The sequence below is a fragment of the Hesperophylax consimilis genome, chromosome 6 (genome assembly GCF_061612785.1).
Source record: "Hesperophylax consimilis isolate HC1 chromosome 6, BYU_Hcon_1.0, whole genome shotgun sequence".
Lineage (NCBI taxonomy): Eukaryota > Metazoa > Arthropoda > Insecta > Trichoptera > Limnephilidae > Hesperophylax > Hesperophylax consimilis.
Window position 1 is genome coordinate 11,563,503 of NC_142841.1, and position 14,273 is coordinate 11,577,775.

The 14,273-nt window shown below is 32.2% G+C and overlaps 1 protein-coding gene across 2 annotated transcripts in view; it reads right to left on the reverse strand.

Moving 5' to 3' along the window:
- LOC149422943 (EGFR adapter protein-like) overlaps window positions 1-14,273 on the reverse strand; it is a 311,323-nt gene that overhangs the window by 258,512 nt on the left and 38,538 nt on the right. The gene's annotated exons all lie outside the window — the stretch shown is intronic.

The window sequence follows — 14,273 nt, forward strand, 5'->3', positions numbered from 1 at the left end:
ATACATTTTTATTTCTTCCAGTAAGTTACCATTTTAATTATTTGGTTCGTTGGATCTGCAAAAAAGCAGTTAGTAGGAAAATATACTTGTGTTAAATAATCTGAAAACCTGCTTTTTCATATCGCTTTTTCTATTTTCTTAAAGTTTCATTAACCGTATTTTACCTTGGAAACTACAATACCGATGTAGTTTAGTTAACGAAAGCCTTATTTTCAATATAGCAACCGACAGAGCACGATTATCGTTGCGGAACAAAAAATATCGAACCAGCGAAGAATTACTGCATCTTGGCACGCAACCCCTCTCACCCGCACAAATAACTTGGAACCGAACTAAAAAGGCACGAATCTTTTGGTGTAGGACTTTATTCTCGCTGAAGAAACCTTTTGATACTTTGACAAAGTGGTACCCCTAATAAAAGTTTATTTGAACTCTGGTATTTAGGACATTGTTGGAATCGGATCACGTGACACGCCCTGATTAAAACGTTCTTTGTTTGAATTCAAAAAATAAATTGTTAGTGACACCATGAGAAAAACGCTTTCTTAGCAAAATCACAGACAGAAAACCAAAAAAAATATAAATTCCTCGGGTTTATTGGTTTTTGTCACACCACAGAGATAGTAGAATTTTTATAACTATCTTCCATCTTTGTTTTTTTTTTACAATTAAATCTACACAGAAGACCCTGAGGAGAATAATTTCACTCAACATCTATTTCATCTTTGGGTATACTGTGTGGAGGAAGGAAAGGAAGTTCTGGAGAGTAAATATATACGAGAGGTGTGTAGAAAACTAGGCATCCTGAACACAACTCACCCGATGAACCCGGGCACCCCTGCTAAATCACTAAACGTAGTGAACCCTTCAGGGTGAACTATAGCAGAGTTATAGTATAGCAGAGTTATACTATAGCAGAGTTATACTATAGCAGAGTTATACTATAGCAGAGTTATACTATAGCAGGGTTATCCAATAAATTCATTCCCTGGGCGGCGAAATTGAAACCATTCCATTGAACTCATTAAACATAATTGTATGCATTTTTCACTCTTTTCACAATAATTTACGTGTCATTTTTTTTAATATATCACAAATGTATTTATTAATGGTTTTTTGAAATACATAGGTACATAGTAACCTATGTCTTAACACAATCCTTACATATACAGTCTTAATAAAAAAAACGTGATGTAAATATTACGCGGCGCATAAGGGCAGAACAGTGAAAAACTACTGTGACTTATTACCATTTTTTTGTTTGGTTAAAACGGTATTAAACCAGGCTAAAGGCCGGCTTTACCACACCAACGTAGAACGGAATCTAATTAGTAAGACCTATGTTATTTTTAAAACATTATTTTCTTTCGTAATTCGCTAAATATCTTCAGTGCTCCGTATATCAACGACCTTTCACACATTTTTTTTCCTCAGGGAGTGTCATTTCATTTCTTTTCCTCGTCTCGTTTATGTGTTTGTATTACAAATGAAATAAAATTTGAATCTCCAAGGTGTGTGCGTAATTAAAACATTTTCAAATAAATCCGAATGGTCACAAAATAATGCAAGACCGGTATAAGCATTGAATTTTATTTATTTTTATTATTTAATATTTGTATTGCTTACAATTAATATACAATTTTACATGCCATACAGTATTATAATGAAAAATAAAAATAAAAAAACCTTTCCTCAATATAAAGACACAGGGCTTTTGTGTTTGGTGAGGGAATCCTAGCACAATTATAGAGAAAAAAAACATTTTATTAATTAATAAAATATTGTAAATAATAAAAAAAGATAAGTAATAAAAACGCAAGATTCATCAATAATACATTTTAAGATTTTTTTTTTAAATAATAACAGATGTGTGAAAAAATAATTAGTAGTCTAAAATAATTTTTCAATTTTAGCTGAAATTTATGAATATTTTCAATAATTTTAAAATTTCAAGGAAGGCTGTTAAAAGTAAGTTATACCTAGATATATATTGGGATTTTAATATTAGTCTGATATATCGAATGGTAAGTTAATTGGTTTTCCGTAAAAAGTTATGTTGTATTCTAATACAAAAACATTTCTGCATATCTGTACGTCAATCAATATGATTTTAGCTAGCTAATATAAATTAATAAATTTCATTAAATTATGGTAGTGCAATTATTTGCCGCCGTTAAAAAAAATGCGAATGAGCTAAAGCATTTTCCTTAAGCCTTAAACCACAGATGTATCAAGAAGATATTCTGGAAATTTAAATCATTCTGTCCTAGAGATAAAATCAGTACCCACCAACAAACTTTTCTGAAAGCTTATTAAACTTTCCATTCTTCTTAACAAGAATTAAAAGCTTTCAACGATTGAATGTAGACTTTAGCATTAACTTGCCTAATGACGTGAAATACTTATACCACTGGATTCCGATAAGTCAAAGATGACTAACGAAGTTAGAAATATGCTTGTTCTATTAGTTCTTCTCTGTGATACTTTCCACATAAGATTTCTTTAAAAAATGTTTGTAAAACAATAATATGTTTAACCATTGAAGACAATATCAAACGAAAGATGCGAAACAGAAAAAAACAACAAAAGATTCAATTGCATCTAGGAATTTGGACTCAGGACCTCTTTATAAAGGACCTCAGGAAAGTGCTCTAACCACTGAGCTAATTCGTCCATATCTTATTTTATTTCAAATTTTTAAAAATCTTCACAGCTACCAACATTATCGTCATTTTCATAACACGTGTTTTTTGGCTGCTATCTTTATGCATGATTCAAAGATTCTGCCCGAACCAATCTGCCTGAAAAATGCAATCTAGATAATGTCTTGGATAAATATATATATTTTTTTATTTTGATGTGCGACATCTATTGACTTTTCTTCAAGCCTTAGATATTTTTTTATAGCGGAATAACTTGCAAGGAAAAGGTCCTGGGTTCAATTCCTAGAAGTTTTCTGTTTTTTTCTCTCTTTTCTGTTCCACATTTTTGAGAGTCGTTAATTTTATCTTCAATAATTATTATATGATATAACAAAGTGAAGTTATTTCATTATAAACATAATAATATATTGTTTATTTGTGGCTCGTTCCAGATATCTAGATAATATCTGTATCGCGCTAATGAAAGACCTACATTTCAGAATCGAAGCTTCTCGTGAATTCGAATAACCTTGTACTTTCTAATCTTCCTCTTGACCATTTAGTTTTCGTCCTATTAGCGTATTCCTCAAAAATAGATATACTGCTGTAAGTGCACGTGTATTGTACAAGGTTAATATTATTGTATTATCTTGTTCAGTGCAACTTTTTTTTCAGACCCCGGTAACAGCAACATCTGTGTTTGTAGCTAAAAAACTTAGGTACCTACACGGAGAAATTACTCATTTAAAATATTGATAATTTATTAAAAAATATCTCACAACATTTATAATTATTTTATTTGTTTTTCTTTCCTCCGATTCTCATGTCTCTAGGGAATTCCTGTGTCGAGATAAGCAGCTTTGCAATTAAATAAGCACATCATATAACACATGAACAGATGGATCACATCGAATATGGGACTGCTAATGTGATTCACGACAGAAGCCACAACTTGGTAATCCAAAATCACAACTCTTAGCCAGTAAGGAATTTTTTACTATTTTCGTGTATAGATTCAACGAACCAATAGTTTATATAATTTCACCGAGCATATTATAAAGCAACGGAGCTTTATAAGAAAAACTCATTTGTCCTAAGTGTGTTCTGAAAGAACATACATTAAAGAAGAGCCCAATCTAGTGTTGCGCACTTGTTGTAATCTTTTGGTAGTATCAATGTTGTTGAAAAATTTACAAAGAGCCTGTATTATGTGCCTTAATAATATGTAATGTTTCATCTCGTTAAACCACAATTAAGCACATTGTCAGCAGAATGTACATGTTCAATTACAATGTCAATATATATACATAATATATTACTTATTATAAATATACGTAATGTTGTTGCTACTTATAAGATATTCAGTTTATTATTATTAACACACTGTCATAATTTTACTTTCACTATGTATTTCGCCATGTAATAACTGCGAAAAATACAAAAAACTTTTCTTATACATTATATTTTTAAATTAATTTTTGAGGAACATTTAAGGGCTCTGGGGTAGACTTGTGTCAAAAACCCCAACATACAACATTATATAAAAATATATTATCCGTAATCCTGTTAAAAACGGGACTGCAGGCCCTAAACAAATGAATTGATAGGTTTCATGTTAGTCTTTTAGTAAAAAAGGAATGTATTACTGCGAAGTCGGAACGCATGATCATAAAAATCATTATATATTAGCAGGACAAACGCAGGTGTATGATTGTTTCATATATATTAGTAAAGCACTAACATTTTAACAGGACTTTTACCTAAACTCTTTTTTCTCCGTGTACCACTAGACTCTTAAAAATTGTTACGATTATTCCAACAATATGTAATATAGTTGTAATCAATTCATGAATCAGTATCATAAAGTTCAGAAGTAGATCCTAAACAGGAAGTTTTTTTAAGCTTCAAAAACAAAACGTTAATAATGGCAAAGGAACATAAAAGAAAAAACATTCAAAAATAGCCCTCGTACTCAAATAATTTTTCAGTAATAAAAGATTCGTGGACTAATAAAAATCATTATAACCTCAACCCACCCCCGTCCCCCACCGGGACTAAGATAAGTGTAGGGGGCCCCTTAGGGTACCCAACACGTCGTGGAACTTTCCTTTGATTTATGTAGTAATAAAAAAGATATTAACTTTGGGTGTCATAAATAAATCAATAAAAAGACAAACCGTCTCTTATTTGAGAAAAGTGAGCGGACGCAGTGGAGATTTGGTTTATGGACTTGTTTAATGGGGTGCTTTGGACGGAATTGGAGGAAGCGCATCAGAGCTTTATTGCGCTTCTACTGAGGTGATGTAAGAAAGGAATATTAATAACTGAAAATAATTTTTATTATGATTTAAAACCAACCATTTTGGTGGTGAGCTGGTTGCAAATTTTGGTTAAAAATCTAATTTTCGTTATTGTGGACATTTTTATGTTAAAAATATCTACAATATGGCTTAACTTTCAGAGTAATCTATGATTATAGCATATTGCTAATATAGAAAATTACTTCGATGAAAATAGAAGAAATTTAAACGTGTTATTGTTTTTAAAATTAGTATCTTGGGATCATTTTCCATTTCAGTTACATAATTATGATGCCAGTTACAAATTGAGAGAAATGTCAACAAGAAACTGCCCAAAGAAGGGAACCTAGCAGTCCACAATAATGTGCTGAAACTTATCCTGATGTAGGGCAGTGAGTCATGGAACTGGCAGAGGAAGCATGAAAGTAGGCTGAATGGAGTAGTAACGAGATCCCTGAGGCTTATGTGAGGTAAACCATGTATGATCGTGTGAGAAACTTGGAGATCCGTAAAGAATGCAAGCTGATATAAGCGTAGGTAATGAGTAGGATTAAGAAAATTAAGATTTAGATTAAAAAGATTTAGTCATGTAGAGCAAAATATCGAAAAAAGGATGGTAATAAGAACATATGACGCAAATATGTGAATGGTAGAAGAAATAGGGGACGCCCGAGGAAGACATGGCACGATCAAGTGAATCTTATAATTGAGTCAGGCCATACCAAGTGTCAGAATAATAGAATATTATTATGAAACAAGACCAAGACCGAGTTGTTTGTCGATCCTTCCTCTCTGTTTATCCATGCGGGGAAACGGCGTGATGGTTAGTTAGTTACTTGGTGTTACTACATTTCGTCCTGTAAAGGCTGTTTTAAAAATGCTTTGCTCGACATGGCCATGAACTGTTATTATAAACGAAAAATCAAAACCCAAAGGAAATTCTCACAATCGTTTGTATAAAAATTAGGAAAAGGGATAGATACTTACTGTCGTAATTCCGGGTTTGTCCCACAAAACTGTTTAATTAAAAATTCCGGGCCAACAAAATGCTTTTTGGTAAATAACAATTACTTCTTCAATCAAATAACAATTAACTCAAATTATTATTAGCACGCGGCAGGAATGGTGGCCATGGCGTGGAATGGCCTTCACCTTGAGGTTGCAATCCTATTTATTAAAGTCTCAAACTCTGCCTTACTGACAGCCATTCGCCATCTAAGAGTAACCTCTTAAACTAATATCAGAGATATCAACCATGAATCACTCATAAATGTATTCATTTCATTTGTGTGGGTAAAGAGAGAGTGGGATGTTTATATATTACGATCGTCATAATTTTAATCTAAATCTTATGTTAAATCTTTCGACTGCAAAGTAATTAACGCCTCCGAGTTCTTTTACCCCCCACATTTACAGAAGTAGATACGCTATATAAATCCTACCTCGTTGTTTTTATTAGGCGCAGTATAATTCCCCTCTTCGTTATACTAATTTACATATTATCCTCCTTCGCGCACGCAAAATAATCTGAACGATAAAATATTATCCAGATTGGAAATAAGTTATCTGACTCACTTCTGACTCATTTTCCCGAAATTTATAATTATTAAATGAGAGATTTTATTTATTTTTTGTGGTTTGGCTTCGTTGTAGGCATTCAAAAATAAGAAGAAGATAGTTTGAAAGGAAGATATGTAAATTCGAATGTGAAAGGGAGCGCGCAAATATTATAAAACGATAATAATTAAGAGGAAATTGTGAAAACATCCAATAAAACTCGACTCGTTTAAAATAAAGCAAGAATCTGTCAACAAATGTCCATTTGCATTTCATGATACACTGTGATTTTTGTCACACCTATAACATGTTAGATTTTTTACCAAGAGAATTTCATATAATTTCCCGTTTCGACTCTAGAAATGTATATTTTATCTTCAAAAACAACATATATTTTTTTTTTAACTTAAAGTGTATATATTATCTTCATAAACAACACTAAAACTATAAAATGTATAAATTATCTTCAAAAACAACATATATTTTTTTCAGGAACTTAAAACCTTAAAATTTTCGAGAGAAATATGTAAGAAAACGATAAAAATTTGAAATGTCCGACCACATAGTTACCTAGTATTACCCTTGTCGAAATTCAATCCTCATATTCATTATAGATTTAAAAATATTTTTTTGTAAATTAAACGCATGTCTTCGTTACTTAATTTTTTTTTTAATATTCGGGATTTCCAACCTTCCCACTCTCTATCTCATCGCTGTTATAATATCATTGTTGTGATCATTGGTTTGTCATTATAATGTGTATTGAACATTTACGAGCTTTAACTAAAACGAAATGGAGAAATTTGATTTTTATAAATAAACCTATTGCCTGGAGTGTCTAAATTTCTCCAATGATGTATGTATACCTTAACGGACAAACATACATAATATAATACTTTGTAAATATCCCAATGTAAAAATTAATTTATTTATTTTTCGGAATAACTTTATTGAGTAAAACCTCAAATTGTAATATTTAAATATTGAAGACAATATTAGTGATTTCTAAACGAAAATCTGAAACAGAAAAATCAGAAAAGGAAACGGTCACATCTGGGACTCGAACCCAGGACCCTTGTCTTTCCGGGACAGTGCTCTACCGACTGAGCTAATGGGACCCTATTCCCCTCGGTCACTTTTAACTGTATCAATTTGAGGTTTTACTCAATAAAGTTATTCCGAAAAATAAATATTTATTCTAGACTTGCAGAAAAGTCAACAGATGTCGCACATTAAAAATAAAAAAATAAGATAGGTTTATCTAAAAAGACGCTGTCTGGATTGCATTTAGTTCGGGTTGAATCTTGCGATCATACATAAAGATAGTTGCCAATAAAAATGTGCGGTGAAAAAATGAAGACAATGTTAGTGGTTCTTATTCGAAGTATGATACAGTTAAAAGTGACCGAGGGGAATAGGGTCCCATTAGCTCAGTCGGTAGAGCACTGTCCCGGAAAGACAAGGGTCCTGGGTTCGAGTCCCAGATGTGACCGTTTCCTTTTCTGATTTTTCTGTTTCAGATTTTCGTTTAGAAATCACTAATATTGTCTTCAATATTTAAAAATTAATTAATTTCACCCCTGGCAAAGACACTAAGGAATTTTAACTTTGAAATTTTATGAATTGTTTAAATTCTGTGAAACAACCTTTCCTAAGTTTACCCTCAGGAAATAGTCAGATATCAGATCTAAGACAGTTAATTCCCCACCCTCCTCCCCATTTCCTTTCCCTCCCCATTATCTCCTCGGCTCCAGACGTTTGGGAGCAGTTGGGTATTCACATACAAAATGGGTAGTGAAATAGGAAGGACCGTCACACATCTCTGTCGTGGCATGCACCCCTTGCTTCATTACATCTCTAACACCTTACATGATATTCTATTATTCTGACTCTTGACATGGCTGGACTCAATTATTTGATTCACATGATCGTGCCGTCACCTCTTCGAGTATCAACGATTTCTTCTACTGGATTACTGACAAAGTGACGATAGTACCAACACTGGTTAGCGAGTTCCATGTAAATGTAGCTTCACAAAGTAACAGTATTTTATTCAAAAGTTACTACCTTGCACTGCACATGTTCATGTAAATACTGCTGGTTTTATAATTGAACATTTCGATTTCTTCTCAATTATTATTTCACATATACAGGGTGTATCGGCACGTACCCGACAAACTTTAACCAGCTTTTTCTTAGCACATTTGGAGTAAAAAATGTTATGGGTACTTTGCTGTCCGGTAACTTTTTTTTTCTATTATAAACAAAAAATTATAAAAAAATCCACACTCCTTCACTGTCATTGGCATTGTTTCTCGTGTTCAACAGCTGTTATTAGCAAGTGTGTCAAAAAGCGTCTTCGCTCTTTCATACACACTCAATAATAATAGTTAAAAATGAGACGAATGGTGCCATGCCATTTCGTTGTGATTGTAAAAGCGCGCCAATGTAGGTACGTACATAATATATATTATTCAACGAAACTCGAATAAAATATTGCCAGATGGGTTTTCAAACTGTGACAAAGGATAAAATAGTGGTGACATGTGGTGAAAATATGAATGGTAAATTTTTTATTAAAAATATGTTACCGGACAGCAAAGTGCCCATAACATTTTTTACTCCAAATGTGCTAAGGAATAGCTGGTTAAATTTTGTCGGGTACGTGCCGATACACCCCGTATAACACTTTTTTCACAAATGTACAAGGAAATGATACATCTTTTTATTTAATTTTGGAATACCTTAATAAGTAAAGCCCCAAACTGTTATATTTAATTATTAAAAAATATTTAAGTGAAAATTTGTAACAGAAAAGATACGGTCGCAAAAAGTGAAAATAAATATGCTAGACTTGCAGAAAAGTCAATAGATGTCGCACAGTAAAATAGGAAATATTTATCGAAGACACTATCTAGATTGCATTTAGTTCGAGAAGAATCTTTTGATCATTCATAAAGATAGCCGCTAATAATGCTGGTAGTTTTTTTTTCCGAAGTATTATATAGTTAAATTTAAACGAAGGAAATAGGGCCCCATTAGCGTAGTTTGGTAGAGCAGTACCCCGGCAAGGCGAGGATCCTGGGTCCATGTCCCAGATGCAAACGTATATTTTTCTATTGAATATTTGCTAATATTATCTTCAATAATTTAATACGTACATATTTTAAAATATGAATCATCTCCCACACAAATCGTCTGACGATTTTCCTCCCATCTCTATGTTAATGTCTCTCTGTAACTTTAATTGCCGTGTGCCTCGTGTGCTTCAGATAAAATCACAATAATAAGTTAATCAGGGAGCTGCGATAATTGAAAGAATCCAGAGAGACGACACTCGAAGATTCCCGACCATATTGACTTCGGGCAAAAAGCCATCCGGGCGCTTTACTCCGCCGGGCGGCCTTGGAGAGTCTGGCGGAGAAACCGGTATGAATGGGCCTCAGAGGCTGTGAACAGCGAACATTTCTCGCTGCACAGACATTGCTACTTGCTACTTGCAAGCATTGAAGGAATGCAATGAAAGTGTGCACGCCGTAACTCCTGACGAAGGCGCAATAATTATAGGGGAAATTACAAATAAAGCTCTTTTTATTGTGTTTATGTCCGTATTTGTAATGTACATTTATCTTTCCATTTCTCGTACCATAATTGTCTACTTAAAATGCGTATTAGTAACGGTCAAGTTTTATTTATTTTAATACAAATAGCACAAAATGTGCCATTAACAATCATTTTTTTAAAATAAATTAGGCAAATTAAATAAAACTTACAACATGTACAATAATACAAAATTAACGAATTTTGGTGCCTCGGTGTTGAAAGGCAAATCCGGAGACGTCGTGTTGTATAACAGCAGACTCTATATAAAGTTAAAAAGAAGTAAGAAATATAAGGTATAAATTATAAAGTATAGAGTGTAAAGTATAAATTAAAGTATTAAGCAGAAATAACAAAGTACAAAAGCTAATAATTAAGTATTTAGTTGGTTTGTGATTTTATTGAATATTAATAAAGTCGACTTCAGTGTGATTGTCATTTTCTGCCTTACTTTCTGCCAAACTTTTTAAATACATCTACAAACTTTTGGTGGCAATCACGCACACACGCACACATATGCGCATTTCTCTGAAATTGGATGAAATTACAGCAGTTAATATACTAAATAAATGTCGGTCCTACCCAATCGGCATTTGGCGAGGTTGGTAAGGTTGTCGACTCTAGTTTCTGGGTAGGAAAGTTCAAACCTAATTCAAACAATAAAAAAATTGAAAGGACATTTTAACTCAGATGTGTTTTAGTTTAAAAAATAATGAGTAGTACTAATGGGCTTAAAAATAATTTTATTGACGCTATTTTTAAAACCGCTACAAATAAGAAGAATAATAATTCATTGTTAATGGCACATGTTATGCCGTTTTTATTCAAATAAATAAATTTTATCTTTAAATTTATAAAAAAATTAATAACTTGACTATCTTTCTCAGATAAAATTGAACTAATTGGCTTGTAAATTAATAAACTTATTTACATATTTAAAGATATCGCGTACTAAACGGTTCAGATTTGTCTTCAGAATACAACTTTGCGCAACAATAATGATATATTTATTATCTTATAATTAATCCACATTATTGTATGAGACCAATGGTTGTTGACAATTTTATAATGGTTCAATGATAATTTCATATTAATTCTAAACTATATTTAGGTTCTGTGAGAGTTATAAGATTATCAACTATGGTTTCGTCAAGAGGACGGTAGGTAGAGTGGAGAACAGGAAAGTAAAAAATTAATCCTAATAATTATTAAAAAACGACGTGAAATTTTTAATTGCGAGATATACGATTAATTTAACTAAGTAATAATTTATTGTTTTAACTGATTAGGTCAAAATACCCTGTAGTATTGATAATACGTCCAAATCTAGTAAAATATCGGCAATAACAACTACTCTGGTCGCTAGAGGCGCTAGTTTAGTATATAGACGTTGATATTCCGTTCAATGGCGGCAAATTGATTTTATTTAGTTCTTGGTGACGGTGTTCTGCGTTCCCTAATTTCTATTTTCAACGTTCTAGTGTGTGCAGTCGGATGTACATGTAATGTGATAAAAATGAAATTATCAAAAATAACAAAGATGTAATAATTACAATTAACAAAGATGTAATTATTACAAACAAAGATGTAATAATTACAAACAACAAAGATGTAATAATTATAATAAAAAAATATTTAATAATTACAAAGAACAATGTAATTGTAATAATTTCAAACAACACAGCTGGAATAATTACAAACAACAAATATGTAATAATTACAAACAAAAAGATTATTATAATAAAAAATAAAAAAGATGTAATAATTACAAATAACAATGTTGTAATAATGGCAAACAATACAGCTGCAATAATTACAAACAACAAAAATGTAATAATTAAAAATAACAAAGATGTAATAGGTAATTACAAACAACCATTTTGTAACAATTACAAAAAACATAGATGTAATAATTATAAACAACAAATATGTAATAATTAAAAACAAAGAAGGTGTAATAATTACAAACAACACAATTCCGTTTTCATGATGCCAAAAAACGTTAACAGGTTAGTTATAATTGCGGTAATTGAATTTAATAATAATGAATAATTAATTACATTGCATAATAAATACCCTAAAATATTAATTAGTCCTAACTAAAGCTTACAAAATAAGAAATCATATTTGTTATATTTCACTTTTCAATTCGTGATGGTTATTTATATATAAATATTGTATCACCTTTCTAAACCATCAACGGTCAATGTAGGTTACCTGTTTTTTTCGATTTCTATAATTTATAAAAAATGAATAATATAATATATTTCATAAAAAAGCCATTAAAATGTAAGAAAGAATACCAAGGAGCACAATTCACGCCGCTAGGAGGCACTAGTGTAGCATGTTGTCATCGGAATGTATTGGAAATGAAGTTGGAGAGGGTATTTGTTCGATCTTATCAATATGTTTTAATCAACGACTCTTGAGGTTAAATTTTTTAACAAAAATGGCACTAGATAAATAAGTCATGTACTAGTATTATCTGATGCAGCAAATTATAGGTCTTGTTCATTTAAACGCTTCGAATTTATACATTAATACGACATCATAGAAGCCTGTAAATCTTCACGCGTTTGCTTGAGTGGGTGTTTATTTATTTTTCAATGGGTTGTCAATTATACGCAAAGCAAGCATTCATATATCGTGTTCCCTATTGTCACGTCAAACAATATGCACTCATTACGTTTTGTAACGTAACCTATTCATACACATGAACTACTTTATTCTAATAATATAGTTACTTATCGTGAATGCATCCGTTTTACTGCTAGCAATATAAATATTTTAATATCTGTAAAAATAGTATTCGAGGGTCCATTGCCCGGTAGATAGGACGAACGGCTAGCAGTTGGATTGTTAGTGTTTGATTCTCGCAGCGGGTACCGATTACATGATTTTTTTGTTTTACATTAACCCTACACAGGAGGCCCTGGAGAAAATAATTTCCCTCGTGTCATAATTGGGGATGCAGTGTTATCATGAAGGAGAGAAAGCTCTGGGAAGAAAAAATGAATGAGGGGTGGGTAGGAATCGGGGGATTAGTGTATCCAGGAGTAATATATATCCCACCCGCTGCTGCGCAAGGCGATAGGTCGAAAGACTAGTTGGTTACACGCAGGTGGTGGGTAGGCGTATCCTGAACACACTTCACACGATTAACCCGGGCCTCCCTGCTGAATCACCAAACGTAGCGAAGTAGTTGGGATGACCTATGGCAGAGGTGTTGGTTATCCAATAAATAGTTCTGAAGGCGGCGAGTCCCAAACCGCCTCCCAAATTGAAAAAATAATCTTTATCGGTGAACTTACAACTACCTGATTGAAGTAATTTTAATATTTTTTTTAAGAAATACCTAATTAAGAAATGCTAGAACTAATTTGAATATTACACAATACGGGTACATTGCTTTATCTTACAAAATGCATCCAAATGGGGTAAAACTTAGGGGTTGATAAAGGGTGGGGGGGGTGTGGATATGAAAATTCTAAATAGAAGTTGCTCACTTCTCAACCAATCTCCATCCTATCTGCCTCCCGACTTTGTTTCCTGTTGCAATACAAACATGGAAGGACTTCGCGAGACCAATGCGCCGATATATACATTTCTTAAAAAAATCATATTTTAAAACATTGGTAATTTTCTTACACGATTACCTTTAAATCTTCATTACTGGAGCCAGTGTGACTATGGTATAGAAGAGCGAAAGGAGATGGTGAAAAGGAAGATGAGGAAGTACCTGACCGTTCAGATCAACTGAAACTCTGGGAGATACTGCAAACATACTCTATATTATTTTAATTGAGTAATTTGTGAAATAACACAAATTAATAAATAAATTAAGGGATTTGAACTTACTAGTCGAAAGCTTTACCGCTTTACCACGGAAGCCGTCGAAAATAAAACAATCAAAACAAAATTACAAAACCACACGTCAGATATTAGTGAATGTTGATCACGAAACTCAAACATGAGAATAACGTAAGAGAAGGAAATAAATATGCAATATATTTTTAATAATATGTTTGTTCAAAATTAGTTGAACATCAAATTATTGGTCTGTCCGAAAATCACCTGATGTTATTTTGTAATCAAATGCGTAATAATACCTTACTTTTAATTTTTCTACATAAACATTAAAGAAAGCTCTTTATAAACCTTTTTTTGTAAATGC